We start from the raw sequence: 6418 nt of genomic DNA, 5'->3' as shown, positions 1-6418 counted from the left end.
TCGTTGTCTTCCGAGCTCGCAGCACCATCATCGTCGTCTTCTCATTTAGCACATCGTCGTCTTTTGAGTTCGCAGTGTCATCGTTGTCGTCTTCTGAGTTTGCAGCACTGTTGCCGTTGTCTTCTGAGTTCGCAACGTCGTCGTCGTCATCTTCTTAGTTAGCCTCGTTCCTCTTTTTTTCTCTATATTCTCTCATAAATTCCTTATGTGATTTAACTTTTCATGAATGATTCACATGTTGTTTATTTGTTCCGTCTTTAATTCTTATATTTCTAATTTCGTATTTCAATTCATGGTTTTATTAATTGAGATCTGTGGTATTTTTTTTTATTGCTCGCGTTGTTAATTTAGAATTAGGTATATATATTTGGACAATGTTTATTTAGAATATTTATTTTCTACTTCGATTTTTTTTAGTATAAATTGTTTGATGAAGGTTTTCAAACACTAACTTTATGTGTACATGGTGTTCGATCTGAGTTTGACTTTTTTAAACCTGTGTAAGTAGTTAAAGATTTGTGTTTTTGATTTTTTGGACAGCTATTGTTGATTGTAAGCATTTTGTTATGGACTTGGTGGCATGATTTTAGATGATCTAAAAAAGAGTAAGGATAAGTCAACAACATTATCAAATTTTCATTAAATGCATTCCTATGATTATCCGGTGTAAGTCTATCGAAGGTTTGCATATTAATGTTGAACCATCTATTACAAAAATAAAAGTTTTGCATGTATAATTAAATTTTTTTTTTTGAAAATTAATATAAGCATAAAAATTTGGAATTGTGTATACCCTAATAGGATGGAGGAGTTTGTTTGTGAAGCTCGGAGTAGTGCACACCCTAACATTATTAAAGGACACCCTAATAGGTTTGGTCGCGAATCACCGACTCGACGATTTTTCCGACTCGAACCAAGAGGAGACCTGTACATCACTTCCTTTTCCCTTAGGAGCCTGAATAGCTGGCCGAAGCTTACAGGCGAATGGGCCTGCTCACAAAGGGCCCACTCGAGTACAGAGTATAAAAGGAGGGGACTTATCTCTCCCAGAGGTACGTCACTTATTTTAACCCTAATTAGACATCTCTTAGTACGGATTCTGATTTTGGCATCGGAATATCCTTACAGGTGGCTCCACCCGCCATCCAACCAATGTTGCAGCCAGGCTCTGTCCTCCAGTTCGTGCTCATGTCCCGATTCCCCTTTGCACCTGCTCTGACACCCCTTTAATCCTATCCGTGAAGAACTCGAGCAGACGAACACAAATAAAATAGATGTATAGTGTAAAATAGCTAGAGTTAAAAAGGGAAGAATTTATAGACTCGGATTGCGATTGAGAAAAGGCCTAATTATCATGGCTCCAGTTCTCAATCATCCGATTGGTTGCGAAGGTTATAACATGAGAAAATAATTAAGAAAATAAAAGAGGAGAACAATGACTTAAAAATTAGGTTGGATAAGATAGAAAAGGATTTAAATTCAATAACCGTTTACTTCAACACATGATGAGAACAATAAATTTTAAAATTTCGATTCCTTAACAAGAAGATGAAAAAACAAATGTAGAAGATGATGAAGATGGTAATATGCATCTCAAGAGTGATTATTTTCATTGTAGTTATAATTCTATGTTTTATAATAATTAAAAACATTGTAGTTATGATTCTAGTTATTTTTATAATTTGCTGGGGGTGTTTTTTAAATTAACAAATCGCTTGGGATTAAGTGTAATTTTTTTTATTTTCCAAAAAGCGAATGTCTAGGGCAAATTGCATTTTATTTAATTTTTTAAAATAAAATTTGTCGGATGATTTACGTTTTTAATTTTTTTTTAAAAAAAGAATTCGTCAATACGAATTGTAATTTGTTTTCTTTTTAAAATAAAATATTTCGAGAAAAAATTGTAATACTTTTAAAAACAAAAAAAAAATCTATAATCCTAGAACTCATAATGAATTGGACAAATTAAACAAAAATTCAATTGCAAAAAATATGTCTAAGAACTGGTAAAACAAATCAAACTCATTATTTTTATTATATACAGTACACTGGTTTAAAATCTTTTGTATGATTGTTAATGGATATTTAAAAATGTTCAAACTGATTTATTACATTTCACCAATACTTTTAACAAGATCCAACAAAATAACAACATTTTACCAATGTTTTACAAGTTTTTACTTTTTTATTGATTTGACACAAAATACTCCAACCACTAACATAAGCATTATTACTAGGACAAACATGAAAAAAAAAAAACATCTTTACTACTCTGACTTCAGCTTTCAAACTACCCATTTTCCAACCTAGTTTCACTTTCCAATCTTCATAATCACTTTCAACTTCAAACTCTGCTTCTGCCCCACCATTTGCAACTTCAAAAACTTCATTTCATTATCATCTACCTAACTAAAGTAGTTACAATGGCTGTTTTTCTGCACATGTGAAGTGAAAAAATTGAATCTCATATTAATGGTGAAAGGGGGGTTCAAGAAACTTTGGTTCATACTAATTTAAACTCACCCGATATCTTGGACAAGTGTGAAACAATCTTTCTGGATTTTCTGGTGTTCTAGATTTCTTGATCACAGTTTTCAGCCCACAGAAACAGGTTCTGTCCATCTTCATCCTCCTTTTTCGCATGGAGGAGCTAGAGCCGAAGCTACCAAGCGATCGCGGTAATAAACCAACACTTCGTCCTCCACCGGCGCTCTGCATCCTAGCTTCTAAACCTGGGTGATGTCTTTGCACCACTGCAACACCACTCCTTAATGTTTCCGTTCAGTTTGGGGATTAGGGTTTATAAAATGGGAATATTGATATTTTGACATAATAAGGAGAACATATCTTGTTAGCTTCCAACTGGGTACACACCTGTTAACACACCTGTCACTTAACGGTCCACCTGTACTGCCGTTAACGGAATCTGTGAGCCAATAAACGGAAGGACAAATGCGATTGATGTCAAATATTTCGAGGATTAATTTGATTAAAAATTTCTTTCGAGAACAAAATTGATGATCGTGCAATCTTTCGGGGACCAATTTGAACATTAACCCACGTTAAAATATATAAGGTTGGAACGAATTCTGAAAATGATAGGGACATATTGTTAGTAAATAAAAATACGTTGAGAATATTTTATTAAAATAATATTAATTTAAACGAATTCATTTAGTTTGGTACATTTTCATGATTCACACAATATTTATGTATATCCTTTATGATTGTGTGATTATGTTGGTTTATCTAGTTTGGTGTATTTTTTTTTTTATGAAAAAGTATAGGTAAATAATGTAAATATTAAATTATGTGAACATCAATAAAAAAAAGATTAAATTAATTATTAAAATTAGATTCTTAATTTATTAGAATAATCAATTTTTGAATTTAAATTATTAGGGTTAGGCAACGTAACTTCCTCTTAATATATCATCACATCACGTTCATATTCCATCTCAATTCTTATCCCCTTTCTCCAATCATATCGTCGTTCATCCCGATGGTCCTCCCCTTCACGCCCAAAACTTGCCGTCCGTGTTAGAGATAGTCGTTCCGACGCATCATAATGTCGCCGTCCCCCCTAACGTCGTTCAGACACAGTCGAAACACCGCTGCCTGTGCATGCAGCTGCCAGCCTCACCCCGCGCCACTATTCCCTCACAACCCATGCCGACGTCACCGCATCCCACGCCAATATCGCTGCAGCCTGATCGCGTGGAATAAAAGGGTACATTTTATTGAGAACTCGTTACATTACGTATCTATCCAACAAAAACATAATCTTCAAATCTGTTCCAAATGGTGTCTACGCCAAAAACCTTGACATCGGATGGAGCTTCTTCAACATTAAGAGATTTTGGCCTTAAACTTATCAATATTTCCGGTGTCCTTCCGCAGTCCGTGCAGACGCATCCGAGAATAGCAACCTGTACCTTTCCCTGACATAGTCGTTGATGGAGTCTTCTATGAGAAATTTAATGTACATGTTAGATGTTGTAGTCAATCTATAATATGCTGGATGGTCATTTTAGTAGGTATGCAGCTGGTTATTTTAATTTTTATGTGGATGGTTTTTTGATTGGATTGAGTTTAGTTTGATACAACTAAAATATGTTGGATGTTCAATTCACTAGGTATACGGATGATTATTTTTATTATTAAGTGGATGGTTATTTGATTGGATTGGAGGAGGAAGAGCTCGGCAGCGCCGTTTGTTTTCGGTCTGGAAGAGAGCGATGTCAATGAAGGTCCTTGTTGACGAACCAGCGACAGTGAGGAGGATCCCAGCGGCAACAATGGGGCTGGTTGGTGACCAAGCGATGGCGTAAAGAATCCAGGAGGTGACGATGATGTCTCGTGAGGGAGAGATGCCGATGGCTGGTTGATAAGGCGGCGACGGCAGAGAATTTAGAGAAGAAGTTGGTGCTTTAGTAAATTAAAATATAATGGATATTTAAAATTTTTGAATTACTAAATGAAATTTTTTGGTTAAATAATTTAGATAAGATGTATTTTTTTTAATTTTATTGGACTAAAGTTTTAATTCATTGTTTACATTATTTAAATTCTCTATTGTTTATCTAGTAAAACTCTTAAAAAATACAGAAACTAATATATAGAAATGAAAAAGTTGAGGGAACACGTATATACTTGAGTTTGTATGAAAAATTCTAGCCAATTGGATTAATCATATCAAATGAATAATTAGTAATTTAGTACTAACAGTTTTATAAAAATGTTGGAGGTCATGGCATCCATTGTCTATGCAAAGATATGCTGCTGATGCTATCCATTTTTTTGACTTTTTAACCTAATTAAACAATATGATTTAAGAATTTTAATAATTTTTTTAATAATAAAAAATAAATTCATAATGATATAGTTTTTGTATTTATCAATAGTCAAATTAAATTCTTATATTATTAAACAAGATGAATTTGATGGCGAAATAGAAGAAAAAAAATTTAGTACACTCTAAGACTAAATATAATAGTAGAGATAGAAGAACTTTAAGAAGTAAAATATTAAAGTATACTTGATTTATGTTTTTATTTTCAGCTTTTATTTTAACTATTTTTCTTTGTACAAAAATTTGTGAAAAAAATAAAATAATAAAAATTTACACCACATATTGAAATATTTAGCCATCTTAAATAGAAAATAATGGACAAACTAAAAGTGAAAAGAAAATGAAATGCATAAGTAAAAAATTACACAAAGTATTAAGATTAATTATAAAATAGAAAATATTTGAATGCCCAATTTCTCTAGATATGTAGAAAAAAAAAGAATAATACTACACATTAAATTATTTTTTATTAACCAAATCTAATTAAATTGGTCTAATATAATAAAAATTAATTATAATTAGTATTATTTTAAATTTTATTATTTAATTTAGTTGAATTTAATTTATAAAAAGACTTAAATATTTAGTATTACTCAAAAAAAATTCAAAGAGATAATATGAATGAATCTTCAAATAAAAATGTAGATGTGTTTTTTTTAAATAAATTTAATGTTATAAAAATGTTAGGAAATTATTTAATTTCCTAACTTATTTGTGGGGAATACATATATTAATTATAATCACAAATTATGCTATTTCAAATTAAATGACTTATATAATGATGATCTCATTTATTGTTTTAAATGCTAATTGAATAAGTCATTATTACTTTTGATTTGGAATTAAATGAGAATAAAACCGGATATTATCTTTTGTTCCTTAGATAATTATCTTTTTGGATTTTAGATATATTATCTTTTGGGCTTTAGATACTATTTTATTTGGGCTTAAGGATTTAATGAGTGCCATGCTCAAATATAAATAAACCTTCAGGGTTTCGGTCCCAATATACCAAAGCCGCCTTTGTTACTCTTTTCGCATAAAAAAAGTTGCAGTTCAGCCACTTAGGAATACAGAAGTCTTTGGTTGAGGAAGATCGAAAGAACCACAAGATTCAAACTCTTCCAATAGTATGATTCATGTTTATGAATTCAGGTACGCTTCCGCATTATGATATATATATTTTTGGTGATTCAATATGGATGATTTGGGTTATTAAAATTAATTTATTTCAACAAAAAAATGTCAATATCTTATATTTTTGATAGTCTTTATATATATATATATATATAATTTTTTATCTCATGTGTTTTGTGCTTTTGATTTGTTCTATTAATAACATATATTTTGCATGTAAGTTAGATTTAAAAAAAATAATAACATACTTTATAAATAATATTTGTAAATTTGTATATTGATTTTTTTTATACATGACAAATAATGATTTTTAATCATACCTTATTTATTTTAACTTTATTTATTTGATACTTTATAAAAGTTAAATAATTGATGAAGTTTTTATTTTTATTTTTAAATAACTTATTATTTTAAATTTTTTGCCTTATT

This window comes from Arachis hypogaea, chromosome 14, assembly GCF_003086295.3.
Source record: "Arachis hypogaea cultivar Tifrunner chromosome 14, arahy.Tifrunner.gnm2.J5K5, whole genome shotgun sequence".
Lineage (NCBI taxonomy): Eukaryota > Viridiplantae > Streptophyta > Magnoliopsida > Fabales > Fabaceae > Arachis > Arachis hypogaea.
Note: the sequence above shows the minus strand (reverse complement) of the source record.